Below are 12,862 nucleotides of genomic sequence, written 5' to 3' on the forward strand. Positions count from 1 at the left end.
AAAATCCAGGATTCTTTAAAGAATCTCCTCATTTTCCTAGCTGTTCCCTTTTCTTTTGAGAATGATTAAATATTCAAAGAAGATTTAAGAGAACATCTATTCCAACGTTTTCATTTAACAGATGGGAAGCTCTTGACCCAGAGAAATTTTAAACATTGTTTAAGTAAAGCCAGGAAATGCAGTTAAAAAAAAAGGAAAAATCTATGCGTTACTGTCAGGTAAGATAAAATTCAAGACAGTAAGCTTTAAACAAACAAAAAGCACAGTGCTTTAAAATGATGATGAGTGCAGCAGCAGATAAGAAAGATAAATAGTTAGGACTACTTCTGTACCAAATAAACTGCAGCAAATTCATATAAGGAACACCGTGAAAAATAAGAAATGTGTCAATAGAGGCCTTTCATTGGTCTGTCTTAGCTCATGATAGGCGGATCACGTAGACAACAAAATGAATGTAACTACCAATAATAATTTGATAGAGCTAATTAATGAACAGCTTATAGCCTGGAAATAGTTAATATCTCTTATTTAGATATGGAATAAACTAAGAAACTGACCATATATTAGGCCTGAATAGAATTCAGTAAATTTCAAAAGTATAAACTATACATGTTCCACAATGCAATTAAATAGGAAGATAATGATAAAAGATTCAAAAAGAAAAACTTCCAGAAGACACTTTTTAAAGTATCATAAGCAACTCAGCTTAAGGAGGACATAAAGATTTGTTACAGAACATCTAAAAAGAAAAATCAATGCACAGAAAACCTATAGGCTGAATAATAAAGTTAATAAACATAAAATGAACAAAATATATAGCTCTAGAAATTAGAAACAAAATGAGAAAATAGAAGAAGGAATTGGTGAGAATAAAATTCAAGTCAGTGAGTTAGAACGCAGAAAAGGAGAGCTAATGCAGAGCTGCTGTTTCATGTCTCTCTCTGTCTTCTCTTTTTCTTTCTTTCCTTCTTTATTGGTTTAAAATCTAGGAAGAGAGAGGGAGAAGTAGAATAAATAGCCGGAATTAGCGTATGTTAATATTTTGTCACTTTGCTTCAATTTTTTTCAATAAAATAATTAGAATAGTGCAGATACTCTGTCCCCAGAGGCACTCACTCTCATGAATATTAAGTATGTCCGTAGAGTCCATGGTTTTATATTTTTACCACACAGATTTGTATGTATAAACATTACATAATGCTGCTGTGTTTTAGGATTTTAAATAACTGGGAACTTAATGGGCTTACAGTCTTGCACCTCCCTTTTTCTCCACTCTGCATTATGTTTTCAGGACAATTCATGTTAGTATATGTATTCCTGACTTTGTCCTTTTCTATTGTTTTATTTGTTTTCTTATGTCACTATCACTCTATCTTAATTATCATATCTTTATTATAATAAATCTTGATATCTGATTAATGCAAATGATTCCTCCATCTTTGTTTTTCTTCAACATTGCTTTAGCTATTTGTGGCTATTTATACTTCCTTATAAATTTTAGAATTAGTCCATTTTCACAGTTGAAACTGCTGAGATTTTTATTTTGAATTGGATTATGTTTACAAGGATGTCATCTGCAAATAGTTTTCTTCATTTTGAATCCTCATGCCCCCTTTTTTTGTTATTTGAATTGCTAAACATTCAGTATATTGTGCAATAGTTGTGGTGGTGGCAGTCATCTTTGTCTCATTCTCTGTCTTAGGGGTACACTTTCAATCATTCGTGAGTATGATATTTGCTGTAGGTTTTTTTTGTTAATAATCTTCCAGATGACGGAAATTTCCTTTTATTCCTAGACTGCTAAGAGTGTTTATCATAAATTGGTGTTAAATTTTGTCAAGTACTTTCTTTTATATACGATCTTGATCAAACAATTTTCTCCTTTTTTCTATTAATGTGGTAAATTACAATGATCAATTTTTGAGTGTTAAACTAACCCTGTAACCTTGGTTGGGGGGCAGTTGGGTACTTTTTTTCTTCCTGGAGAGTTAATACATTAATTTAATTTATAATAAGGTATACATGACAGACACCAGGACTTTCTTGAAAGCAGATTTTTGTTAGGTTGACTTCTGGCATTAAAAGGTAAGGTGGAGGGGCCTGAATAAAATTCAGAAAATTTCAAAAGTATAAACTATACATGTTCCACAATGCAATTAAATAGGAAGATAATGATAAAAGATTCAAAAAGAAAAACTTCTTTTTAGGCGCTGGGGCCTAGTGGTTAAGTTTGGTGCACTGGCTTTGGCAGCCAAGGTTCGCAGGTTCAGATCCCTGGCAGGGACCTACACCACTCGTCAGCTGTGCTGTGGCAGTGACCTGCGTAGAAAACAGAGGAAGATTGGCACAGATGTTAGCTCAGGGCTAATCTTCCTCAAGCGAAAAAAAAAGAGGAAGACTGGTGACAGATGTTAGCTCAGGGTGAATCTTCCTTAGCGGAAAAAAAAAGTTAAGGTGGAGCCAAGATATAAGTGTCTTGTAAGCACTTATTATTTTATTTAGCAGATTTCCTGCAGTGCCTACCACAAGTGCGCAGTGAATGCTGTTTTGGACAAGATGTTCAAAATTATGACTTGTCCAAGGCAGTGCTGTTTTATTAAAGTAAATTTTGTGATTATAAATTCTTTAGAGAATTTGAACATTGTCTGAAAGTCACTTACTTCTTCATGTCATACATACTCCCTAATTTTTTGTCCCTTAACTTTATGTTTTTAATGATTTTATGTGTGTAAGGATCACAGAATTATTCATACTACACTGAGCTGTGCATTGAAAATATAGTGTATTTTTTAAATTTTTTCTGATATCCCTTATGAGTTCTGATTACTAGAATGAAAAAAAAAAAGCTACTTTTAATGCAGTCTGGTTCAAAACTTAGTCCAATCCGTAAATTGTTTCTTTGAATAATTACTCAGTCATTAAGATCCCCTCCATACCCCAGTCCTCTCTAAGGTGGTGTCTGAGACATGGAAGAAGAGCTTCATAGCTTTGGGAGGAAGGGATCTCCTATGATCCTCCGTGGATATGTGCTGGCTGCTTTCAGTACTAATGAATGTAGTTTAGCTTGTTTCTTTTTCTGGGCATTCTGTAGCTGGTGAATTTGTGGTACACTTCTCAGCTCAGTCATGGTCCAAGGGCCTCTCCCTTCACCTGGCTTCCTTTGGGTCTTGCTGCCTCCATAATCTTCTCTGAGTCTGTCATGTCCTCCCAAGAGTGCCAGGGTTCCATATAGCCCGCAGCCTGTGGGGTCACCTTGCCTTCTGCAAGCGTCCTGTTACTCCCTACTCAGTATGTATGCTATATGGGAACCAAGGGCTACAGTGAAGTCCTTCTCCCGACTTGACCATGGCGCTTTGCCCTCTTAACTCACTGCCTCTCTTTCATGCCACGTTAATGTGCTGGAGTGGGGAGTTCTGAGCAAACATTTCACGGCCTACCTCCCTATCTCCATAGCCTTTCTTCTTTATCCTCCAGGGCGAAGGAGATGATCTTCCCCTGCCATCTGACCCTCTGTCTTTCTTCTTTCAGTAAAGCTAAAATGGAGAAGGGGCATGAGGAATAAGGAAACATACATTAAAAAAGCATTTCCTAACTAGTATACTGGGCACACATGTTTGGAGTCTTTGAGTGCTGACTTTAGGCCCAAGGTAATATAAAATATGGCCCCAGAAGGTCTCGAGATATTCTTGATGACAAAGGACATCCATCCAGAAGTAAGAAAAGTAGCCCTAGAGGAAGAACATCACATCGTCTTGTTCTTTTGTTGCTATGTTAAGTTTTCATCTGCAAATAAAAAGTTCATTTCTTCAGAAACATAGAGCAGAATGCCTAGGAAAATAAAACTGAATTGACAAGCCTACTGTGTGCTCTGCATTCTGCTTAGTGCTTTACTTGAGCTCTTCATTTTTTCGTGAGGATTTGAATTAATGTTTGCTGTCATTTCCTTTCAGCCTGAGGAACTTCTTTTATTATTTCTTGTGAGGCCAGTCTGCTAGCAATGAATTCTCTATTTTTGTTTATCTGGGAATAAATTTCACTTATTTTTAGATGAAATTCACAGGACATAAAATTAATCATTTTAAAGTCAGCAATTCAGTGGTATTCACAATGCTGTTCACAATGTTGTGCAGCCACAATCTCTGTCTAGTTCCAAAATATTTTCATCACCCCAAAGTAAAACCCCATACCCATTAAGCATCGACTCCTCCATTCCCCTCTCCTCCCAGCCCTGGCAACCACAAATCTACATTCTGTCTCTATGGATTAACCTATTCCATACATTTCATATAATAGAATCATAAAATGTATGACCTTTTGTGTTTGGCTTCTTTAACTTAGTATAGTCATCTTCATTTTTGAAAGATAACTTTACCAGATATAGGATTATTAGTGTTTTTTCTTTCAGCACTTGGAATATGTTGTCTCATTGCCATTTGGCCTCCCTTGTTTCTGATGAAAAGTCAGCTGTTAATTTTCTTGTGGCTGCCTTGTAGATAATGGATTGGTTTTCTCTTGCTGCTTTTAAGATTTTCTCTTTATCTTTACTTTCAGCATTTTGATTATGATGTGTTTAGGTTTGTAACTCTGTGTTTATCCTGCTTAGGGTTCATTGAGTGTCTTGGATATATATATTAGTGTTTTTAAATCAAATTCAGGAAGTTTTCAACCATAATTTCTTTGAATATTTTTCTGTCCTTTCTCTCCTTCTGGTACTCACATTATGCATGTGTTGATACACTTATTGCTGTCTTAGATTTCTCTGCATCTCTGCTCATTTTTCTTCATTCTTTTTTCTTTCTTTTCTTCACATTGCATAGTTTCTGTTAATCTGTTGATCTTTAAGCTTACTGATTCTTTCTTCTGCCAACTCAGACCATCATGAAGCTGCAAGAAAGTCTCAGCCAGGCCAATGGAGAGTTGCTGACCAAAGCTTTCCGATTAGAGGAGTCCCACATCAAGTAGAAATGGTCCAGGCGCTCATACTCTCACTGTGCTTAGTCTTTGGCTGGAAGTAGCTTGGGAATAGCATGGTCTCAGCATGAACTCAAGAGTAGAACCAAAGATGGAGCAGCTGGAGGATGTTTACCAACTATGCTTCTCACAGCTGGTTTTCTTGAAGGGGATCTAAGAGCACACTTCCATGACTGCCACAAAGGTGGTACTTTGAAATGTTCTCTTTTTGGTGTGAACATTTTTATATGTCTATATGGATTTACCTAGTGTTATTAACTGCCTGTGACAGAAATCTCAGATAACAGGACAGAATTTTGTTTCTCTCTCATACAGAAGTTCAGGTACCAACAAACTGTGCTAGTCCTAAATCTCCAATGCGTAGAGAACCAGGACCCTTCTATTTCGTTTCTCTACCTAATTGTCCTCTAATAGGTGCCTTCTACCTCTTTGTCCCAAATGACTATCTTTGCCCTAGCCATTGTGTTTCCTTAGCAGTCCACAGGAAGGGGGAAGCTGGGGAAAAAGGTATACTTCATCCCTTTCAGCCCACTTACTGCTAGTTGTACATAATACTCCTGCTTTCATCTCATTGACTAGAACCTTGGACATGTAAAAATCTCTAGTTTCCAAGGAGTTAAAGAATGATTATTTATTCCAGGAGGCCATGTGCCCAGTCAAAACTTTGGGAAAGGGGGAGCATAAATACTGGGGTAGAGGAGTAATAGTCTGTGCTACAGTATCACATTCTTCTGGATTTCTTTCTTTTCTTTTTAGATCAATGTTGTTCTCCTATTTCTTTTTAAATTATTCATTCCATTGAGATTTTTCATTGAGATTCAGTTTGTTTCAGTATTTATTCCTAATTTTGTATTTCTTTGAATTTCTTTTTCTTCATTAAACATTCGCCTAATTCATTATTTATAGTTAAAATATCAACTTTTAAATATGGAGATTTATGTATCTAAGTTCTAGATTTCTCATTTTTAGGTTATTTATGCTTTCACATTTACTAAATTATTTTTATTAAGTATTTTATTCGTTTATTTTAATGATTTCTTTTTGGATTCTCTCACTCTTGAGCTGGGTGCAATTAGGGTTTTCTTGCCAAATCTGTGGTGTTGGTTTTTAAAATTTATTTACTAGTTTATTGATCCATCTTCCTGAGAAAATATAACTTCCTGAGGAGAAATCTGAGGCTGAAGCAGTATTGGAAAGAATTCATCTTATGTGCTCTTGTCTTTCAGTATAACTGAAACCTAGTAAAACCATTATACTAGGACCAGTTTTCTGCATTGTTTTCTCCTTAGCCCTACTTCCTCTCCAAGTGCTTTTGTCCAAGCTTATTTTGGTCTTTTAAGGGAAAGTCCCAACAACCTCCTGGATTTTCAGGAGTTGTTTAATAATGCTTTGCTTTTTTTTAGGTATGCTTTTTTGGTGAGGAAGATTGGCCCTGAGCTAACATATGTTGCCAATCTTCCTCTTTTTTTTCCCCTCCCCAAAGGCCCAGTACAGAAGTTGTCTACCCTAGTTGTAAGTCCTTCTAGTTCTTCTATGTGGGATGCTACCACAGCATGACTTGATGAGCGGTATGTAGGTTGGCACCTGGGAACCAAACCGGCAAACCCTGGGCTGCTGAAGTGGAGTGTGCAAAGTTAACAGGTAGTCTACTGGGCTGGCCCCAACTCTTTGCCTTTGGTTTCTTTTTTTTCCCACCTTTACTGAGATAAAATTTACATATAACACTGTGTTAGTTTAATGTATACAACCTGTTGATTTGATATATATTACAAAACGATTAGCACCATAGCATTAGCTAACACCTCCATCTTGTCACATAATTACCATTTCTTTTTTTTTTTTGAGGAAGATTAGCCCTGAGCTAACATCTGCTGCCAATCCTCCTCTTTTTGCTGAGGAAGACTGGCCGTGAGCTAACATCCATGGCTGTCTTCCTCTATTTTATATGTGGGATACCTGCCACAGCATGGCTTGAGAAACGGTTGTGTAGGTCCGCACCTGGAATCCGAACTGTGAACCCCGGGCTCCTGAAGCAGAATGTGTGAACTTAATCACTGCACCACCAGGCTGGCCCCCATTTCTTTTTTGTGATGAGAACATTTAAGATCTACTCTCTTAGCAACTTTCAAGTATATAATATAGTACTGTTAACTATAATCACCATGCTGTACATTAGATCTCTAGAAATTATTCATATTATAACTGGAAGTTTATACCCATTGACCAGCATCTCCCCGTTTCCCCCACCCCCATCCCCTGGCAACCATCATTCTACTCTCATTTCTATGCGTTTGGCTTTTTAAGATTCCACATGTAAGTGAGGTCATACAGTATTTGTCTTTCTCTGACTTATTTCACTTAGCATAATGCCCTCAAGGTCTACCCATCTTATCACTAATGGCGAGATTTCCTTCTTTCTTGTTGCTGAATAATATTCTGTTGTATATCTTCTTTATCTTTTCATTCATAGACACATACTTAGGTTGTTTCCGTATCTTGGCTGTTGTGAATAATTGTGCACTCAACATGGGAGTGCAGATATTTCTTCCAGATCCTGATTTCATTTCCTTTAGATGTATACCTAGAAGTGGGATTGCTGGATCTATTTTTAATTTTTTGAGCAACCCCCATAGCGTTTTGCATAGTGACTGTACCAATTTACATACCACCAACAGTGCACAAGGGTTCTCTTTTCTCCACATCCTCATCAACGCTTTTCTGTTGTCTTTTTGATGATAGCCATTCTAACGGGTGTGAGATGGTATCTCATTGTGATTTTGAGATAATCATCAATTCTCTGATGATTAGTGATGTCAAACATCTTTTCATGTACTTGCTGGCCATTTGTATGTCTTCTTTGAAAAAATCAGGTCGTCTGTCCATTTTTTAATCAGATTGTTTTTTTGCTCTTGAGTTATATGAGTTTTTTAGATATTTTGGATATTAACCCCTTATCAGATATATGGTTTGCAAATAATTTCTCCCATTCCATTGACTGCCTTCTCATTTTGTTGATTGTTTCTTTTGCTGTGCAGAAGCTTTTTAGTTTGCTGTGGTGGCACTTATTTCTGCTTTTGTCACTTGGGCTTTTGGTGTCATATCCAAAAAATCACTGCCAAGACCAATGTCAAGGAGCTGTTTCCCTCTGTTTTCTTCTGGGAGTTTTACAGTCTCAGGTCTTACTTATAAATCTTTAACCCATTTTGAGTTAGTTTTAGTGAGTGGTATAAGCTAGGGGTCCAATTTATTCTTCTGCATGTGATTATCCAGTTTTCCCAGTACCATTTATTAAAATGGCTGTCCTTTTCCCATTGAGTCTACTTGAGTCCCTTGTCAAATATTAGTTGACCATATATGCGTGGATTTATTTCTGGGCTCTCTGTTCTATTCCATTGATCTATGTGTCTGTTTTTATGCCAGTACCATACTGTTTTGATAACTAGCTTTGTACTATACTTTGAAATCAGGAAAGGTGATACCTCCAGCTTTGTTCTTCTTTTTCAGGATTGTTTTGGGTATTTGGAATCTTTTGTGGTTCTGTGTAAATTTTAGGACTTTTTTTTCTATTTTTGTGGAAAAAATCCATGGGAAGTCTCTTAGGAGTTGCATTGAATCTATAGATGGCTTTGGGAAGTATGGACATTTTAGCAGTATTAATTCTTCCAATCCATGAACACAGGATATCTTTACATTTGTCTGTGTCTTCTTCCATTAGTGTCTTATAGTTTTCATCGTACAGATCTTTTGCTTCCTTGGTTGAATTTATTCCTAAGTATTTTATTGTTTTTGGTGCTATTGTGAATGGGATTATTTTCTTTATTTCTTTTACAGATATTTCGTTGTTAATATATGGATGCAACTGATTTCTGTATGTTGATTTTGTGTCCTGCAGCTTTACTGAATTTGTTGATTAGTTCTAACAGTTTTTGGTGGAGTCTTTAGGATTTTCTATATATAAGATCATATCATCCGCAAACAAAAACAGTTTTACTTCTTTTCTGACTTGGATGCCTTTTATTTCTTTTTCTTGCCTGATTGCTCTGGTTGGGACTTCCAGTACTATGTTGAATAGGAGTGCTGAGAGTCTTGTTCCTGATTTTAGAGGAAAAATTTTGAGTCTTTCACCATGAGTATGATGTTAGCCATGGGCTTGTCATAGATGTCATTTATTACATTGAAGTGTGTTATTCAATTTGTTGAGAGTTTTTCTCATGAAATGATGTTGGGTTTTTTCAACATGCTTTTTCTGTATCTGTTGAGATGATCATATGATTTTATCCTGCATTCTGATGATGTTGTATATCACATTTATTGATTTGCATATGTTGAAACATCCTTGCATCCCAAGAATAAATCCCACTTGATCATGATGTATGATCCTTTTAACATGCTGTTGAATTTGGTTCACTAATATTTTGCTGAGAATTTGCATCTATATTCATTTAGGGATATTGACCTATAGTCTGCTTGTAGTGTCCTTGTCTGGTTTGGGGATCAGGGTAATGCTGGCGTCATAAAATGAGCTTGGGAGTGTTCCCTCCACTTGAGTATTTTGGAAGAGTTTCAGAAAGATTGGTGAGCATTCTTCAGATGTTTGGTGGAATTCACCAGGGAAACCATCTGGTCCTGGGCTTTTCTTTGGTGGGACATTTTTGATTACTAATCCAATCTTTTTACTTGTTATTGGTCCAGATTTTCTGTTTCTTCATGAATCAGTCTTGGTAGGTTATCTTTTTCTAGGAATTTATCCATTTTTTTCTAGGTTATCCAATTTGTTGGCATATAATTGTTCATACTAATCTCTTATGACTCTTTGTATTTCTGTGGTATCAATTGTAATGTCTCCTCTTTCATTTCATTTCTTATTTTATTTATTTAACTCCTCTCTCTTTTTTTTAGTCAGTCTAGCTAAAGGTTTGTAAATATTATTTATCTTTCAAAAAACAGTCCTTAATTTGGTTGATCTTTTCTATTGTTTTTCTGGTTTTTATTTCATTTATTTCTGCTCTGGCCTTTGTTATTTCCTTCCTTCTGCTAACTTGGACTTAGTTTGTTCTTCTTTTTCTAGTTACTTGAAGTAAAGTTATATTGTTTATTTGAGATCTTTTTTCTTAATGTAGACATTTATCGCTATTCCCTCTTAGTATTACTTTTGCTACATTCCATAGATTTTGGTATGTTGTGTTTTCGTTTTCATTTGTTTCAAGATATATTTTAATTTCCCTTTTGATGTCTTCTTCTTGAGCGGGGGGGTGCAGAGATTGCCCTGAGCTAACTACTGCCAATCCTCTTTTTGCTGAGGAAGACTGGCCCTGAGCTAACATCCATGCCCATCTTCCTCTGCTTTATATGTGGGATGCCTACCACAGCATGGCTTTTGCCAAGCGGTGCCTTGTCCTCACCTGGGATCTGAACCGGCGAACTCCGGGCTGCGGAGAAGCGCAACTGCGAATTTAACCTCTGCACCACTGGGCCAGCCCCTTGATGTCTTCTTTGACCCATTGGTTGTTGGAGTGTGTTGTTTAATTTCCACGTATTTGTGAATTTTCCAGCTTTCCTCTTGTTATTGGTTTCCAGTATCCAGAAAAGATACTTGGTATGATTTCAGTCTTTGATTTGCTAAGACTTGTTTTGTGACTTACCAAGTCATCTTTCCTGGAGAATGTTCTATATATACTTGGAAAGAATATGTATTCTATTGCTTTGGGGTGAAATATTCTGCATATGTCTTTTAGGTCCATTTGGTCAATCAAGTGTTTCCTTATTTGATTTTCTGTCTGGATGATTTATCCATGGTTAAAAGTGGGATTGAAGTCCCCTACTATTATTGTATGTTGTCTTTTTCTCCCTTCAGATCTGTTAGTATTTGCTTATTACTTAGGTCCTGCAATGTTGGGTGCATATATAATTATGATTGTTATATCTTCTTGATGAGTTGACCCCTTTATCATTTTATAATGACCTTGTCTCTTGTTACAGTTTTTGCTTAACATCTACTTTTTCTGTTGTAAGTGTAGCTACCTCTGTTCTCTTTTAGTTTCCAATTGCATGGGTACCTTTTTTTAAAAAACAATTATTTTATTGAGATCATATTGGTTTATAACATTGTGTAATTTCAGGTGTACATTATTATATATCAATTTCTATATAGACTGTATCATGCTCACCACCAAGAGTCTAGTTTTTATCTGTCACCATACGTATATGCCCCTTTACCTCTTTCATCCACCCCTCCCCCTTCCCCTCTGGTAACCATTAGTCTGTTCTCCTTATCCATATGTTTGTCTTCCACATATGAGTGAAATCATACAATGTTTGTCTTTCTCTGTCTGGCTTATTTCGTTTGACATAATACCCTGAAGTTCCATCCATGTTGTTGCAAATGGGATGGTTTTGTCTTTTTTTTTATGGCTGAGTAGTATTCCGTTGTATATATATACCACATCTTTATCCATTCATCAGTTGATGGGCACTTGGATTGCTTCCATGCCTTGGCTATTGTGAATAATGCTGCAGTGAACATAGGGGTGCATAAGCCTCTTTGATTGTTGATTTCAAGTTCTTTGGATAAATACACAGTAGTGGGATAGCTGGATCATATGGTATTTCTATTTTCAGTATTTTGAGAAACCTCCATACTGTTTTCCATAGTGGCTGCACCAGTTTGCATTCCACTAGCAGTGTATGAGGGTTCCATTTTCTCCAAATCCTCTCCAACATTTGTTATTTTTTGTCTTGTTAATTATAGCCATTCTGATGAGTGTCAGGTGATATCTCATTGTAGTTTTGATTTGCATTCCCCTAATGATTAGTGATGTTGAACATCTTTTCATGTGCCTGTTGACCATCTATGTATTTTCTTTCGAAAAATTTCTGTTCATATCCTCTGCCCATTTTCTGATCGGGTTCGTTTTTTCTTGAGTTGTATGAGTTTTTTATATATTTTGGAAATTAACCCCTTGTCAGATATATGGTTTGCAAATATTTTTTCCCAGTTGGTGGGTTGTTTTTTCTTTTGTTCATGATTTCCTTTGTCTTGCAGAAGCTTTTTAGTCTCATGTAGTCCCATTTGTCTATTTTTTCTTTTGTTTCCCTTGCCTGAGTAGACATGGCATTCAAGAAGATACTGCTAAGACTGATGTCAAAAAGTGTACTGCCTGTATTTTCTTCTATGAGTTTTATGGTTTCAGGTCTTACATTCAAGTCTTCAATCCATTTTGAGTTGATTTTTGTGTATGGTGTAAGATAAACGTCTACTTTCATCCTCATTTATTGAAGAGACTATCCTTTCTCTGTTGTATGTTCTTGGCTCCTTTGTCAAAGATTAGCTGTCCATAGATGTGTGGTTTTATTTCTGGGCTTTCAATTCTGTTCCATTGATCTGTTTGTTTTTGTGTCAGCACCATGCTGTTTTGATTCCTATAGCTTTTTAGTATATTTTGAAGAAAATTTTCTCAGGATTGCTTTGGCTATTTGGGGTCTTTTGTTCTATATAAATTTTAGAAATCTTTGTTCTATTTCTGTGAAGAATGTCATTGGGATTCTGATTGGGATTGCATTGAATCTGTAGATTGTCTTAGGTAATATGGACATTTTAACTATGTTTATTCTTCCAATCCATAAGCATGGACTATCTTTCCATTTCTTTATGTCTTCTTTGATTTCTTTCAGTAATGTCTTACAGTTTTCATTATATAGGTCTTTCACCTCCTTGGTTAAATTTATTCCTAGACAGTTTATTCTTTTATTGTGACTGTAAATGTGATTGTATTCTTGACTTCTCTTTCTGCTGGTTGCATGGAGTATCTTTTACCTTCCCTTCACTGTGAGCCTATATATATGTCCTTAAAGCTGAAGTGAGTCTCTGGTATACAACATACTGGTTGGTCTT

The 12,862-nt window shown here is 36.1% G+C and overlaps 1 protein-coding gene across 4 annotated transcripts in view; it reads left to right on the forward strand.

Moving 5' to 3' along the window:
- LOC106780877 (zinc finger protein 569) overlaps window positions 1-12,862 on the forward strand; it is a 58,253-nt gene that overhangs the window by 30,335 nt on the left and 15,056 nt on the right. The window lies entirely within an intron of this gene.

This window comes from Equus caballus, chromosome 10 (genome assembly GCF_041296265.1).
Source record: "Equus caballus isolate H_3958 breed thoroughbred chromosome 10, TB-T2T, whole genome shotgun sequence".
Taxonomy (NCBI): domain Eukaryota; kingdom Metazoa; phylum Chordata; class Mammalia; order Perissodactyla; family Equidae; genus Equus; species Equus caballus.